The 17,610-nt window shown below is 44.6% G+C and overlaps 1 gene segment (V, D, J or C); it reads left to right on the top strand.

Annotated features, from left to right (window-relative positions):
- The first annotated feature begins 251 nt into the window (after positions 1-251).
- Positions 252-17,610, top strand: part of LOC309819260 (M1-specific T cell receptor alpha chain-like) — a 52,173-nt gene continuing 34,814 nt past the window's right edge. The window contains exon 1 of the C gene segment in view: positions 252-340.

The raw sequence follows: 17,610 nt of genomic DNA, 5'->3' as shown, positions 1-17,610 counted from the left end.
CTGCCTGACCTTGCAATTTTCCCATGTGTCTCAGGCATGAGTCGGCCATCAGAACCCAGTATTCTGGGAGCAAAACTGGTGGTTTAAGATCAAGCTCAGATCTATCTGCACAGCCAGCTGCTATTTTTAGAGAAATGTCCTTTCCCTGCCAAGGAGCTGGGAGCTGAGACTGCAAAGTGGTGAGACTTCCACTAGAGAAGAAAGTGGTCTCACTTGTTCTTTCTCCGCCCCAATCCTTCCCACCCACTGATTACTGTGAGGCCCCATATGACTGTGAATTATGGAGGCAGCCAAGGAAAGCTCACCTTTGGAAAAGGCACTACACTCCCTGTTAAACCAAGTAAGTACTGGCGGGTTTCAGAGATTAATCAGTGAGTGCAGCTAAAGCACAACCCAGAGTGAATGAGAAGAAATTTACCAACCTAATTTCTCTGTGGAGTCTACCCACCCTTCACCCACGAGCCTACAGAGTTGCCCCGATCTAGGCCCTTGGCTGTCCTCAGCCAGATGAGGACTGGCCTCTGCTGGACATAGGAAAACTCTGGGCTTCATAACATGTAACAGGGCCCCCTCCCCAGGACGGCACTTCTCAGGAGTGATCACCCACCTCACTGTGCTGAGTGGGTGACCTTCTCAGCAATGGTCTCATGGAAGAGGACCCTGGGTGACCCATGGTCTGTGTGACTGCTGGGTGATAGGTGTTTAGACATTAGATTTAATGGAGGATCCCATGAGGAAGAGAGGCAGAGTGGCTACTGAGAGGGGTGTTTTGTTTAGGGAAAATGCACTGTGGAACGCTGGGTATGCATTCACCTTTGGCAAACTCACCTCGCTGCTGGTCATACTCAGTGAGTTCTTGTGGTTAACTCATTATCCTTTCTGGAGAGAAACCCAAAGGGACGTGTTGAAACACGGCTGAATTTAATTGCTTCGTTTAGCATGCAATTGTTAACTATGTCAGATGTGTGAGCAAGATATGAATACATGTTTCCCTGGTGGCTGGATTTGGTTATCAGTTCCATGGGCAGTTTGATAAATTGTATTAATACTGTAGTCAGTGTTTCTTGAAGGTCCACAAAGCACGTTGAGGCTTTGGGAAAGAGGCAGAAAAGCTTGGTGATAGAGAAACAAACCAATGAAAGGGGAGGCTACCAATGCAGCAGCACGCAGCCACGGAAGCATGTCCTTAACAGATAAGTGCTAAGAACCCAGTTGCGCCTATGCCATGTCACCTGGTAGAACTGGAAAATCTAGCAGGTGGACTGAGGGCTTGGGTGAGGGGTGGGCAGCAAGAGCCACAAGCTCCTCGTGGCTTTCCTCTGCTGGGAGAATAGCTGAACAATCAAACTTTCTCTGGAGAGAGGACAGCCCTCTATGGGTCATATCCGTGGAAGCCCCCTCTTCACCCCAAGGACAAAGTAGTTCCCTACACGGACTTCTCCCCTTCACCCAGGCTGGCCGAGTCAACCCTGTGGGAGGGACAGAGAATCCCCATACCTTGGAAGCCTCCCCACTGCCACTGGATTTCCTGTGACAAAGCAGAATGTTTATCTGAGTTGTGAAGCTATCAGGGAGAGGGGAAGAGAGATGGATTACAGAAAGAAATACTGAAAATTTACAAGCTATCTCCACTCTTGCAGAGTTCAGTGTTTGGGGGTTTTGGTTTGGGTTTTTTCTGTTAGAATGATAGAAGATGGGGTGCTTTCCATGCAGGCACACTATTTGCAGTAATGCCTGCCATCTGACATTTCAGTCGTATTTTCCCCACCACCCTCTGTGCCTGAACCGGGTGTGACAGTAGGTAATGGGGCTGATTTGTTAACAAATAGAGTTTATACATTTAAATGAGTGGCTCAGTCAAACCATTCAGCCTGAAGTAACACACGGTTTAGTCCCCTCACCGCCACCCCCCACACCCCCCACCCCGGTCCATTGCTAACCTCCTCTTTTGAATCTACCCTCAAAGGGCCCAGAACATTCTTTTTGTAGCAGCCATGATGGCTTTATCTTCTGAAGGTGGATTTCATTTTTATTAAGAATCAAAAGGCTTTCAGAGCCATGAGTTATAAATAAAGGAGGGACCCAAATTAATTACTGGTACTATTTTGGTTCCAAAAATGAGGCGTGACTATAAAATAATGTCCTTATTGTATATGTGTGGCCCATAAACTGACTCTCAGAGAGAGTCCTAAAGGGAGTACTTTGAAGGGTTCAACCATCATTTCGATGTTTAAATCCTGACATGTTTGTTAAAACAACCTCTTTACTTAATAAACACACTTAAGATAAACATAGCATGAGATTGAGGAGGTTTTGCAAGCCCAGACCTAATCAAAGCAAAAAGACTTTCTGTATGAACTGAGACCTTATCCCAAGTAAATCCCTTTCAGAAAAACACGAGGTCAAAACTTTCGCATGGAGAAAGTGCATACGATATCCTGCTAATTGACAGCAAAACTACACCAAGAAATGGCAACCCTATGTTGGTTTACGTAGAGCCACGTAGCACTGTGACACAGAAAACTACAAATACGTCTTTGGAGCAGGCACTAGCCTGCAGGTTTTAGCAAGTGAGTATTACAGGCAAGACAGACATTTTAAATGTTTTTGGTGTCTGAGACACAAAGGAAGGTAAAACAAGGGAAATACTAGCTATGGAAGCAAAAATTACGGCTGTCTGAAGTGGCCATTCTGGGTCCATCTACTCTGGACAGGCAGGACAAAGGAGAGCTTGGAGGCTGGCTGGAATGAACTTACCACCAATTTCATAAGAATTATATTAATTATTAGAAAATATTTATTAGCTGAAGACTTTGAGAGACTCCTCTAAACACGGGAATTCTTTTAAAACTGTACCCTCATTCCACATTTTTCACTCGCTTTTTCCTACCCCTCTTTACGCCTTTCTCCCTCATCCAATTCAACGCTTCACCTGGGCATTCATGTTTTGAGAAAGCATCCTATCCACTTCTTAGCCTGTCACTTAAGGCTCTCTAAAACCTGGGCCCTTTCTGTTCTCCAAATCTGTTTCCAGCTCTTCCCTTTCTCAAATGCCTTGCTCCAGGCAAACTGGACGCCAACTTCCCCTGAATGCTTACACGTGCCCACACCTGTACCTGGTGTCCATAAATCAGATACCATAGACCCACCACTGAAAATAGACTGGCATACATGAAACAAAGTGTTTCTTAGCCAGCACAAGTGTCACCAGACTTAATTTCATAGGGACAACTTAAGAAACTATATCTCTTCTTAAAAATGAAGGAGGCTTGGGTAAGAGATCCACCAGGCAAACAGCAAAGTAGGAAGGAAGGAGATGCTTCTGTAATGGGTGTGGGAAGGAGGAAAGACATTCTTGGAGGAGAACAACACTGACTGAATCCAAGTAGGAAATTTATGGGCTGCCAAATTCCCTGTACATTTCTTGTTTTCCTTCTGGAGTGGTCCGTTCCGAATTATTGGTTGTTAAGCCCCTGGTCCCCCAGATGGCCAGAGGGTGGGGAAGAGGGAGGAGACCGTGCTGTACACTCAGCAGTGGTGCCTATGGAGTTTCCTTCTCAGATTTTCCTCAGGCTACCTCCAAATTAAGAGAGGTTCACAGAGGCTTGAGAAGTACTTGCAAGCTTTCAACTGTGCCCTTGCGTCTCTGTCCTCACTAAGAGAAAATGCTCAACCCAGACATTTAAGGGCACATGGAGCAGAGTCAGTTGCACCAGTTTTCCCATAGCCAGCCTACATCAGTTTATAGCTGGTTGATTCCCAGACCCGAGAATAAGTCCAGCCAAAATGAAGAGAACTGCCCAGCTAAGCCCAGCTTAAATCACTGAACTGCAGGCTCATGGTCTAATAAATGCTTATTGTTTTAAGCCAAAAAAATTAAGAGAGGCTCAAAAGCATCACCTTGACAGGATGGGAGAAGCTACCTGTAAGAGAATGATTTCAGATTAGTCCTTGAGTTGTGCTATCTCCCGGGAAAAGGACAGTGAGAATGGAAAAGTCCCCACTGGGACACAGACAGAAAGTAGTGAAAGTCCTTTTCCTGGTGACTGTCTAAGTTGGGGATGAAAAGGTCTGGAGCTGGAGTCAAGGGTGAACTCCAGGGCTGACCAGCGCCTGTGACTGTCTCTGGTTCTGTGCGATGAGAAAAAGTGGAAATCCCCTTAGATGCTCCACAACCTGGACCTAGGTCAGAGGTGTCTGGCTCCAGCGCCCTGAAAGGGTGGACCAGCAGGCTGACCTCTCTTGCCGGGTAGGCAGTTGCAGCTGCCCTCAGTCTCTCCCATTGCAATGACAATATCTCTGACTCCTTTGGCTTTGGTGTCGTGGACAAAAACGGTTCCTACTTTGTCCAAATGAGGTACATGATCTTCACAACCCCTGGAGAATTATTGTGTAAAACACCGGAGGATAGCTAGGATTTTTGGCAGTCAGTATGCTGGGCTTATGCGGGAAAACTCCTTCTTTAGAATATTTAGAAAGAATATCCTCCATTCATCCAATGTGGAAACAGTCCTGAAATCCAGGCTGGAGCTAAGATTCTGTGCCAGGTTATTACTTAATATTCTCTGTGCTCATGGTATCGCTTCTTCCAGAAGATCTTCAGGGAAAACTTAGTTCGGTTTCTAGGAGGTTTTTGCTGAGCTGAAGATCACTGTGTGAATAATAATGCAGGCAACACGCTCACAATTTGGAGGGGGAACAAGGTTACTGGTCAAACCCCGTGAGTACCTCTGCTGAATCCGTAATGATTGCTCTGATTTCTAAAGGACGCCATAGCACTGAACTTCATCTGGGGGCTGATTTTTCCACCCAATTTTTTTAAGTTAATTCTAATCATTAATCCTAATGATTATACAGTGTATATATATGCCATATGTATATGTGAAAACGGGCACATGTGTAATCACCTGGCACAGGAACAAATAATCTGGAGAATAACAGATCCCTTGTCCTTTTTGTCTTAACCATTTGGGTCTGAAAGTCTGTGTTGGACACAGGGATGGCGAGCACTGGAGTGAGAGAACCTTCTCCAGCGACTTTGTCAGGATTTTGCCATGCCCTGCTGGTCTGGTGAGGGGACAGCTCGGTCTCGAGGTTGGGGGCTGAACTATTTAACCTCAGAAAAGCCTTGGTGTCCTAACCATGCTGTGAATTGACCACGATAATAAACAGTCTTCCCCGCTGGTTCTTTGGCCAGGGTCCCAGCCGGAGAAGCACGCTGGCTGGATTTGGGGATTGAAAGGGATTTCCTGGTACACATTGGCCTGGTCGGTTTCTGTAAAGCTTTCTATGACTGTGTAATATTGGCAACAACCGTAAGCTGATTTGGGGATTGGGGACAAGTGTGGCAGTAAATCCAAGTAAGTCTTCAAATTAACTCTCTCAAACCTGTCTATGCAGCTGGAAGTATCTCAGAAACTGTCTCCTTCTTTAGCCCTCATGTTTTAAATGTGCAGTAATGAATAGTGTTTTCTCCTGTCCACCCAAGCTGAGCCCTTGCCCACCTCTCAACCAAAATAACTAGAGAGAGGGGTCCAGATGTGCCTGGTAGGAAGGCAGTTGCACTGTTAGACTGTTTTCTTACAGAGCAAACAGGTGACCCTTTCCAAAAAGAGCCATCAGAGAGCACTGAAAGCTAGACCTCCTTAGTCCATACTGTACCGACCTCACTATGGGCCATTGGTGAATCCTGTTTCCTCCCAGCCAAAGATAACTCAAGTGCTGCTGGAAACTCCTGGGACTTAGGGCCCTCCCAGTGACCTCCCTGGAGGACATCTCCTCACCATGGGTTATCCAGAATGACTCAAACTTACCATATAATTTCTGCATCTCTCAGTTCTCTTTGGCCTATAGCCTTATGGTGGATTTGCTAGAAGTAACAGGGAAGGAGTTGGTTTCATCCTAATTCTGGCCTCTCCTGAAAAGTTCTTCTCTCCAAGACTCTTCAGGAGCATCTTAGGGACCACCTACCCTGTTCAGAATTGTGCTTTGTACAACCAGACTTGTTCCTAGCAGTGTTTGCTGTGGCTTCGGCAGGGGCTAGCTCCCAGGGAAGTTCTGGAGCTCCAGGCTGGAGCTGCGGGGAGAGGAAGGGGTGTTATACAATGGAGTCCAGGAGCTTTGGGAAAGACATCTTTGATATAGGTGTTAATGAATTTCTAAATGAGCTTCTGTGTGTTAACCCGATAAAGACTCTCCAGGGAGAAGGTCACGCTTACCTTTGCAGCTCTAAATGGAAGTTGTGTGTTGCAAGAAAAAATGGGAAATGTCAACTGCAGTGCCAAAATGAAGAGACTGGGTATAAATATTGAACCAGTTTTAATGTTAAATTTATGAAATGTAAGCCTTCCGGAAGAACTGGCTCAAGGCACATTTATTAGGATGGATGAGCTAACTATTTTGTCAGTGTTACTGGGATGCACACTTCAAAGGGGAACCCAGAATGTTTTTAAGACTAATGAAAGGTATAGCCACTATAGGTGAATTTTGTAATCAAACTGCCTGGGCAAACCCTAACTCTGCTACTTACCAGATGTGTGACCTCGGGCAGGTTGCCTAATCTCTTCATGCCTCATTTTTCTCATCTGTTAAATGGGAATAATAACAGTACCTAGCTCACTGCACTGTTATGAGGTTAAAAGAGTTAATACCTATCAAGGACCTTGCATAGTGGCGGTACCTAGTGAGTCTTCAATAAATATTAGTTATTATTACTAGCTCAGGTTGCTGGAGGGAAGGAAGGAAAAAAACTATCTCCTTTTAAAGTTTTTGTAAAGTAGAGTATTACAGTGTGGCTCTAGCAACACAGGAAGACTCATCTTTGGGCAGGGGACGATGTTACAAGTAAAACCAGGTAGGTCTGAATGTTCTCGAATGAGCCAGAGTTACCCACTAAATTCATTCTTTGGTTAATCATCTCTGCCTTTTCAACTTCTAACCAAAGACCCTTATTTTTAGGTTTTATTTTTCTTTTACAGTAGTAAGGAGAAAGTGGGTAAAGCCTGGCTACATTCTTTTCTAACCCATTTGGTTTCAGCTAGTGGCAAAAAAAAGGGGGCAGGATTTGAGGTGAGTTAGGTCTGGAATTTCTAGGCTAAGACTGAGAGAATATAATTTTATGGGAGACATAAAAACATCTAGTGTGAGAGATGCACCAAAAAAAAAAAAAAAGGTTATTTTACATAATGGCATACCGATTGAATTTCTCAATGAGCTTCCGTGTATTAACCTGATAAGACACTCCAGGGAGAAGGTCACCCTTACCTTTGCAGCTCTAAATGTAAGTCCTGTTGTAAGAAAAAAATGGGAAAAGTCAATTGCGGTGCCAAAATGAAGAGAGTGGGTATAAATATTGGATCAGTTTTAATGTTAAGTTTATAAAATGTGACCCTGTCAGAAGAACCGTCACAAGGCACATTTATTACCTTGTGTCTACACATAGCACAATTGTCTAGTTAATTTGGTTAATGTCAGTAGCTGATCCAAATATTGAGGCACTTCCTTGAGAAACCTTTTTTGCACTCAAAATGGCCTGAATTGACTGTCACATTACCTAAATAATTGCCAGATCTGTTTTACTTTGTGCTGTAGAGACCCAGCCTGATAAAAACAGATGCTGTTGTGTTCCCCCCCCCGCCCGCCCCGCCCCCCCTTCTGTCTTCTCTCCACACAGCAAGTTTTCCCTCTATTCAACAACATCTCTGCACACAAAGAAAAGAGACCCAGCAAGCCATCTGACTTATGGCTGCTGCTACTTTGCATTTATATGACTCCTTTCCGTGGAAGAGATTAAGACACTTCATAGGACTTATTAGCTGAACAGACTGACAGCCTAATTAGAAAGAGAGAAACCAGAGTCGGAGTATCTTTTTGTGGCTGCTGTCCCTGCCCCCTCGTGTAGAACATTTGGTCAGATGGTCCTACAAAACAGAAATAAGACAGGGAGGGGGCTCCCCGTTTGTAGTGTGGGCCTTCTCAGCTGCATGTGAGAGGTTGTTACAGGGGGTAAAACAGTGCTAAATGGGTCGGGGCGACTGACAGAGCCGGGAACATGTCTTTCCCCAGAGCTCCTGGGGTCTCACAGAGCAGAGCACATCAGCTGTTGCTATGTGTCCACCCTTCTTACTTCTGTTTTCAGACCCTTCTGTTCTAGGGCTGTTCCTTCTATCTCCCACTCCTCTGTCTAGCTCCTTTCTGTCTCCTGTGACCCCTGACTCCCATGCCCATACCCAGCAGCAACCCTACCACACACTAAAGAGGCCGCCTGCCTTTGGGGCCATCAGTTGTATTTCTGAGGAGTTTCTTAGCCCCCTTGAGTGATCCTCCAAAGGCTCAGGTACCTGAGAGAGTCCTCCCTAAGGGCAGGGCTCCACCCCCAAGAGGTGGAGGTGGGTCCGGGATGAGGGGCCTCTGGAGGAAGGTCGCCCCAGAATGAGGACCACTACGGCCTTCATGATACATGTGTGTGAGTCCCCTCCTACTTGGGAAACTGTAGCTTCCACCTTGACTCGACCTTTGTGGCTCTGAAGAGGGGGCGGGTTTCTGCAGTGGAATCAGCCGTTGTGGACAGTCAGGCTTTGGGGGTGTACGGCGCTCTGGCCCCGGCACTCAAGTGATTGTTACACCACGTAAGTGCATCTTTTCTCATATCTGTGGGTGGGTATGTCTGTCAATCATATAGAGGAGTTCTCCCCCCACCCCCATTTCCCAGCTAGTCACTGATGGGATGCAATTTCTGGATCCAGCTGCCCTGCCGGTTTGACCATTAAGATGATCAAATTCATTTTCAGATATAACTTTGACTGATTTCAATTAATGCTGCTAACAGCAAAGGGAAGTTAGCACGTCGTGGGAACCTAATCTATGCTCGTTCACTGCTATGGGAGGACAGTCATTTCTTCTTATCCCCCGGCAGTTAAATTTCAGAATTCAGCTGACCTTTTCCAGGCCTGTCTCCTCTGGCAGATTAAATGGTTGTGTCCACTAACTTTCTTGAAGGAAAACACACAAGACAGATACATTCTCCTTCAGCTTTTCCTAAGAAAGCTTTTGGTTCGTTATTTTGACAGTACACTTTAGCTAACTTATTCCCTTCTATTCGTGTTAATAATACCTGGGCTTAAACAAGCAATTTTCCCCACATTATTCAAAATGCATTGCTGTGTGTAACCCACTGCTCTACCGCCAGCCCTTTTGTCTTCACAACATTCTCTAAGAAGGTAAACAGGGTCACACATCATCACACACAGTTTCACAGACAGAAAAGCTGAAGCACAGACAAGTTAAATAATTGAAGTCAAACCTCAAAAATCAGAACTGGGATTAGAGCTTGAGATTCCCCGTTTTCTTATGGTGAATTATCCTGAGTTGTCACCTTTGTGAATTGAAAACATAATAAGCACAGGCCATAGGAATCCAGTGGGGATGGAACTTAACCAAAACAGAAACTGACTGTCTGATGATTGCACTGGTGTTTGAAAGGTACACACCCAAATCTGCTTTGCCATTGGTAGTTATTTGGTGCCAGAGATGGGGAAAGAGCAGAGGGGCCAGGTGTAAAGGCAGAGCACCCTGCTGGGCTCAGGGGGTTTTTGTAGGCCTCGGTATCACTGTGTCCTACAACACAGACAAACTCATCTTTGGGGCTGGAAGCAGATTACAAGTCTTTCCAAGTAAGTCCTAGAAAACCAGGAGTGATTTTGCAAAGGTGATTTTGCAAAGGTGTTTTTTATAAACAGCCAACTCGCTTTGGTTCATCCTCGTGGTGCTTTGGGCCACCCTTCCACTCTGTAGGGCCTTCCCCACCTCTGGCTGCCTGGTTCTTGTTCCCTCAGGAATGCTATTTCTCACAGAGAGAACATTCTGTAAACCAAATCAGTATAATTTATATACGAATGCCATGGTTCTGACTAGAATCTTATCCGCAGGGAAAACAAGACGCTAGAACATCAGATGCATTATAACTCCAAAAAAATGATCTGTTTCTCTCTTTTGTTAAGTTTATTTATTTATGGCTGCACTGGGTCTTCGTTGCTGCGCGTGGGCTTTCTCTAGCTGTGTTGAGCGGGGGCTACTCGTCGTGCCGGACCAGGGCTCGAACCCCTACAATGGCAGGCGGATTCTTAACCACTGCACTGCCAGGGAAGTCCCCGTTTCTCTCTTTTGCATTTTTATTGAAAACATCAGGGAAGGTGAAACAAGTTCAGCTTCTCCCATTTGAAAACTGTTTATGAATTTTGCTTCCCTTATATGCAGAGAGACCGAGATTGACTTTGGATGTTTAGTCATTCGATTTCATCATGTGTCTGGAATCTATAATGGGAGAGGGAATCAAATGTAATTAAATGAGCAAATAATCTTCAATAGTCAATAGTCCTACGTTGTTTTATGTGCTTGGCTCTGGACTTTGGGATTTATCTCTAATAGGCTCCCCAGAAGGACAGTGAAGGTTTTGGTTAAGGTTTTTGTCTCTGTGTGGATGGCAACTATCAGTTGATCTGGGGCTCTGGGACCAAGCTAATTATAAAGCCAGGTAAGTCTCAGAGATGTGACCAGCCGTAAGGGAGAGGAGACACAGGTTGAATAATACACGAGGCATAGCATGCAAATTATATTCTTAAGAACAATCCAGCCTGCTGGAGACAATGCACTCAACCCAAATAGGGTTTTCATTCCCAGCGAGAAGCAATGTCAGCCACCAACTCTCTTGTTTGATCTAGTTGCTTCCAGAATGAATAAGGCTTCACTAGCCCTCCAAGAGAGCAGAGCTGGGTTGTTAAGGAGTATCTAATTCCCTCTAATATGGTTGGAATTCTTTCCCAAGGATATAACCAGTCTCATTTTATCAAAAGAGAAATCCAGAGAAAAGGGAAAGGGCCACAGTCAAAGACCGAGTGGTGAAAAGCAGTGCGGGCGGTTTTCCCAACATCCTCGTCTCTGGTTGCTGTCCTGCGTGGGGAGCAGATACCTGCAAAGCTTCTGGTCATTTGCTGGCGAATCCCCTGGGGTTCTGGGCTTCAGCATGAGTCCCACAAGGGTGTAATTTAAAAGGCAGTGTCCACAGACATAGAGAATGGACTTGAGGACATGGGGAGGGGGAAGGGTAAGCTGGGACGAAGTGAGAGAGTGGCGTGGACATATATACACTACCAAACGTAAAATAGATAGCTAGTGGGAAGCAGCCGCATAGCACGGGGAGATCAGCTCGGTGCTTTGTGACCACCTAGAGGGGTGGGATAGGGAGGGTGGGAGGGAGGGAGACGCAAGAGGGAAGAGATATGGGGACATATGTATATGTGTAACTGATTCACTTTGTTATAAAGCAGAAACTAACACATCATTGTAAAGCAATTATACCCCAATAAAGATGTTAAAAAAAATAAATAAAAGGCAGTGTAAGGGCACTTGAGGGAAGAATGGAGCCTAAAGGGATACCTGGCAAGTCTGCTTTCACAGCGATGGGACTAAGGAGCTCTTAGCCTGGGAAGACTAAGCCCACACTCCCCATCCTGCCATGGCCCCTCCTGAGGATTCTGAAGGGCTGTGTAAATTATGGGAGTGCTGCCAAGGAGCTCCTCTTTGGGACTGGCCACTGCTTTCTGTCAAGCCAAGTACGTGAGTAGTGGGATTCTGTGTCCCTGGCAAGTGGGAAGTTAACAGTCACTCTTCAGTGAAAAGGAGGGATGAAGGTAGAGTTCTTAGCCCACCGCCATCCCTTATTTAGGCAGGCTCTCAAATTTCCCATTTTCTTGATTGGCACCGCACAGTCAGGGAAGGGGAAATGGGCTAGTGTTAAGGTAAATCCCAGGAAGAAAAACCACTGTAGAAAAATTCTTCCCATCTAAATGTTACAGGCTTTCTGCTCTGTGAACCTGATTCCCAGGTCAGCTCCAGTCCCACCTTTACCTAGGTAGGTACAATCTCTGCTAACCTGTCTGTACAGTTGTGTGTCAGCTGGTCCAAGCACCTTATTCTTCTCCCAGAAGAGACCTCAGAGCTGTGGTTGGGGAGATTGCAGAGAAGGCAGACAAAACTGACCCGGGGTGGGGCAGGGCAAAGACGAGGCTTAGGGTGGGTTAGATCAATATTAATATGGTGATCCATATATTCAATAACACCTTCCCTATATGTCCTCCATTTGTTTTCCCTTTCGTTTTCCCTGGACTACGTCCTTTTGGTTTATTCTGGACATTTACTGCTCCAGGCTAAGAGGAGAGAAAACTAGCATTGAACTCTCTCTTCAAATCTGAAGAAGCAACAAGTCACAGTTACGTTGGGGATGAGATCAGTTCTTCTCTCTCCAAGCTTAAAATTCTGTCACTTATGCTCTATTTTTAACCAAGGCCTGGTATCACTGTCTTGGATGCTCTCCCCTCTCTCTTTTCTTTGATTCTCAATGTATGTTAAAATGTATATTAAAACCCAGCCAATGCTCAGCTTTGTGATAAAGGAGCTCTTGTGGGCCCTTATCCTTGTCTTTAGGATAAAATCTTTCTTCTAAAGAAAATGTTCACTTCTTCCATTTATTTCAGGACTGGACTTTCTTAAAATGTAGGAGATGGTGTATTATAACTCCCTACTCCTGTCTATCTGAAGCATCATATGAGTCCATGGTGGCATCTCTTTAGGAAAAGATAGGACTATTTGCCTCTTGTTTCCCTTCCCTGGTGAAATATCTTCTTAGGCTACCACATAGACACTATTACACAGTGAGAAAGCTTGGGAATAACCTGGCCAGTGAGTAGGGGCCAGGACCGAGGCATTTGGGTGGAGCCTGGATAGGAGTTCAGGCAGCTCTGTAGCTGGAAATCATCCCTTTGGTTATAGGAATGCATCATCCTTTCAAAGCCGTCTGTCTAGGGGCTGAGCTCACACATATGAGAGCAAGAGCTGTTAACAAATTATTTAATTCAGCCTTGGCAGAGTTAAGCCTAACAATGCAAAAGGGTCTAGGAAGCGCCTAAGTTTGGTCTTTCTAAGTAAAAATGATTTGCTTTAGGTAGCAGAACCAGTGTTCTTCTTCCTATCGTAAAAGACCATTTTCCAGAAACACATAAAAAAAAATCATGGTGAGTCCAACTGCCCCCTCACCACCATGCCATGTGTGTAGTGGGGTTTTACTAGGGGTTTCAGTAAAGGCAGGAAATGCTGTGGGAATAACAACCAGAATCGTCTTTGGAACTGGAACCCAGGTGTTGGTAAAGCCCAGTAAGTGGCCATGTTCTATTTATATTTGACCAAACAAATAAACCCTGTGGAGTTAGTAGAGATTTAATTTATTATGTAGACAAATGTACCTTTTGAAAAATGACGTTTGTAAATGCATGAAACATTCATGATTGTTGAGAATAGAGCAATAATGATAAATAGACTCAGAATGAGACCATCCCAAATTGCCTTTAATATGGTAGCTCAGCCCCCCTTCTTCCAAAGAGATATTGGAGTCATGAGTTATTTACAGCCACAGTGTCTCTTAAACTATGTTCTGCAATGATTTGTGTTTATTGTGATTTTGCCCACAGAACTTGTCTTCCATTCTACTAAAAATCTATCTCATTTTAAATGCTATTCATGTGGATAAGATACCTTCTTTGTCACTCATGCCTGCATATGTATTTATTCTAAAAGACCCGATATAAAACTCAAACATTGTCCCATTTTGACAAAGGTCCACATCTAGTCCGATACATGTCAAATTTCACTAAAAGCATAGATTTACTATTCAAATGCAATAGGAGAAAAAAAAATTGAGATTAACTAACAATCCCAAATGGCTTATTAACACCTGAAATGGAATTCAGAGTGAAATAAAATGGCAGGCATGATGATAGAATTTTTGTTTAATGATAAATTCCTCCATGGGGAGTAAAAACTTTTTGAACATACTTCACTGGGGAGGAGGGAAATAATGAATTCAAGAGCCTGGCATTCCTGGGGGTACACCTAGTATGTCAGCTTCTCCACAATGCATTTTGGGGACAAAGAGACCCATCCAAATGTCAGTCAAAAAAATAATATTAAGAGGCAGGTGTTGTCAAGTTGACTGACTAGGTTATTAAACCCTACATTAGGTTATGATTGAGACTATGCACTGACCAACTGACCAAGGAGATTTCAATAAGAATAGCCTATTTTTGAATGGTTTAGCTGTGGGAAATGCCCAAAGACAAGGAAACAAGCTAGAGAACGCCATAAGTTTGCTTTGGATCTAGTAAGTATGACCAATCCATGCTAATCTTTTGTAATGACTGTGAAAAAGACATTTTGGGGGTCAGGCAGACAATGAGGAAGAAAGTGGGGTTTAGTTCTTTTTGAGTCAAACAAGGACCCAGTCAGGACTGGTGGTAATGCCATCCAGTATCCACCTCCTAGTGGTGAAAGACCATATCCATGGACTGTGAAAGGAGAGCATTTCCTGCAAGACTAGAATCCCTCTGGGCCAAAATGGATGACCCCCACTACCCCCAGGTAGGGCAGGGCTGTAATGAGTGCAGCAAACATGTACTTGGCCTAAAGTAAGGTATCTTCAGGGTTTGGTGATATGGCCACACCAGAACAGAGCCCAGGGTGAGGTGAAGGCTCTGTGATGCAGTTCTATCTCAGGTGAAATTCAGATGAGTGTCTTACGTGGCCCCTCCTGCCCCCATCCTTCTTTAGGCTCTGAAGAGTAGATTTCTAGCTCTGTGGCTGTCCACCCAGCCATTTTTTGCCTGCCGTAACAGAATTGTGTTAGCTATCACACAGGAGTTTGTTGAATTGTTGCTTTTATAATTCACCCTCAGTGTCAAATGAGGTCATCCAGTTTCCTCTCTGCACATTTGCAATAAGCAGCATAAAAATTCAAACAAAACAACCAGGAGACAGGGAGAGAGATGGCTGATGAGATAATGAGGCCTGTTTATTATAGTAGAGGAGGAAATATCCTATGAAGCTGAGATAGCCAATGAGGGATGGGTAGCTTTCCTGAAGAGTCACTAGGGGTTTTTGTTGTGGTCCCAATCACAGTGCGAACAAACTTCTACTAACAAAATTGTCTTTGGAAGAGGGACTCAACTTCTTGTTCTCCCCAGTAAGTGCTGTTCATGTGATTTTCTGATATTGGCTCCCGTTGAGTGAAAGTGGTTTTGGTGTTGGGTGGGAAAAGTTTCTTAGGCTCTAAACATGTGGGTAGCCTCTCAGTCCTGGGTCCTTCTGCTCTCACAGAGGCCCAGTCCTTGGCCCTTCCACGGCTTAGCCAAATATCAAATTCTTTCCCCTCTAGAGCTCAGAAAGTTGCTGCCAGTGTTTTTGCTGCTTAAATATCAATTACCTTTTTCATTGTTTATACATTATGAAGAGTAAAAAATTTGTGACATTTTGTCAAGTCCATCTTCAAGTCTCCCCCGCAAGGTTTGTCCCCAATGGACTTTGTTTGGACACATCGTTAAACCCAGGATGATTTCTGACTCCAGCCAAGTGGCATTGGAAATGACCCCAGCCTACCTATGACCCCTCTCCTTCCACTCTTTATAAAAGACTCATTTTCTCCGTTTGTCCTCTGCTAAGATTCCTGGCTCTGGTGCCCCATGCCTTCACATTTCCCTTGTTCCAGGGATGGGTGGAAGATAACTTTTTTAAGAGCTACTTTAATCCAGAGGCAACAAAGATGGTACGTCAGCCAAGAACAACATCTTGTGTGGAGCCTTCTTACTCTGTGCCATTTTCAAAATCTTTTTTTTCATTTAGAAAAAGCAGCCATTCCTTTTTATTCCCAGCACAGCAAAGAGTTCATTATGAGGCCAGAGACAGGGCTTCCTTTGGAATATTTTTCACAGGCTAACATAAGCCGGAAGTTTGCAGGCGGTTCACAAATGCATTCTTGGGCCACAACTCCATGTATGGAAGCCGGTATCGGCAGAGTAGACAGCCAAACCAGGGGCATCTTACCGATACCACATTTTGTAGAGGATCAGGGAGAAGGAGGAAAAGACGTGCTAAGGGAAAACAAAAACTATGGTTAAGTGGGGAGATTTCTGTGTGATTCCACCCAGTGAAAAAGATTAACATGAAGAAATATTCAGAAAACCACCAAGACCAGGCATTCAGAGTTTTTGTTATGGAGGCAATCACTGTGGGGATTCAGGAAACAGGCAGCTTCTCTTCGGAAAGGGCACAAGACTGGCTGTGATTCCAAGTAAGTGCCCTTGGCCATTCCTAATGTTGATCAGAATGGCTTCTGCCTTTTAATGATTTTTTTCAATGAACCTATGAATGCTTTTACCCCCAAGAAGGTTCTGGTAGGAGCTGGGAAGTCAGTGCTAAGCAGGAAGATGAACAGGTTACTCTGGTGTAATTCAAAAGCTAACCAGACAATCATGGGCAAGCACCGTGCCTCACCCCGTCCTCAGCGCCTCCAGCTTGTTCTGGCCAGTTCCCTCCCCTGATCCCAGGAGACCAAAACCCTAGGACAGAGAACCTGAGACTCTTTAGTCTAGGGAGGACAGGAAGGCTTGTCTGAGATCCAAGAGTCACTTGAAAATATATTGTGTGTTTCTATTTATTGTTGTTATTAATTTTGTTGTTGTTAATTCTAATTTGTCTAAGTAATACGTGAAAATTTCTCACCATAAAAACAATTCAAATTACAGATAAAGCCAATATTCACCTTGACCCCCCCTTCCTTCAATATCAGTTTCCTCCCCAGAGGTGACCACTGGTTTGTGTGTTGTGGTAAGTTTCTATTTGGAGCATGTTGACATGAAATCGCCCATCTTCAAGGGAAGGAGCTGAAGACATAAAGAACTCAGACTGCAGATTTCAATTAGATATAAGGAACAGTTGGTTGAATGCAAAGGCCGTTGGCAAAGAAGAGCTACCTTCCCAGGAGCTCTTAAAGAATATATAGGTCTTTGGTCCGAGAACACCTTGTCTGAAGACAGGAGGATGGACTAGTTGACCTCTGAAATCCCGCCAGGTGTCTGTAGGACTCAGGGATGGTCCCCCCACCCCCGCATGGCAAGCCTCTGTGACAGCCCTTCTCTTTTGCCTGTCATCTGGTTATTGTTACAACCTGAGCTTTTGTCAGCACTGCTCCTATGCTGTGAGTGGTTTGATTTTCTCAGCATCTGTGGGGTTTTTGCAAAGAAAGGAAACTCTGTGTGTACTCTGGAGTTGGGGGTTACCAACTCATTTTCGGGAAGGGCACCAAACTCTTGGTCATACCAAGTAAGTTCTTCTTTCTGGCTAATTATTCTTCCCAAGATGCCTGCCTTCCATCATGCAGAAGCTGTCAAAACACAGGTGGTGTTTTCTTTGCTTGGTTTGTGTTGGGTGGTTCATGATACCAGTTGGAAAACAAGGCTATTAATGCATATATTCCCTGGGGCATTGTACTTGGCTTTTAAGATCCATGTAGTCTCTCCTTGAGAAAATATGTGAACCTCCACGAGGAGGAAGGCAGAGGGGGAAAAAAAGGCAGGAATTGGGTGAAAATAGATAAAGGACTTGCAGGAATAACAAACAAGAGGGGATCCCAGGAGACCAAGCAGTAGCCACTTTGAGTGAATTTCCCAGGAGTTGCTCCTGCCAAGGCCCATTCTTTCAAGGAAAATTACGGCAAATAGAATCGGAGTG

The sequence above is a fragment of the Grampus griseus genome, assembly GCF_964374135.1.
Source record: "Grampus griseus genome assembly, chromosome: 2".
In the NCBI taxonomy this organism is placed as follows: Eukaryota; Metazoa; Chordata; class Mammalia; order Artiodactyla; family Delphinidae; genus Grampus; species Grampus griseus.
Note: the sequence above shows the minus strand (reverse complement) of the source record. Positions and strands in the feature narration are given on the sequence as shown.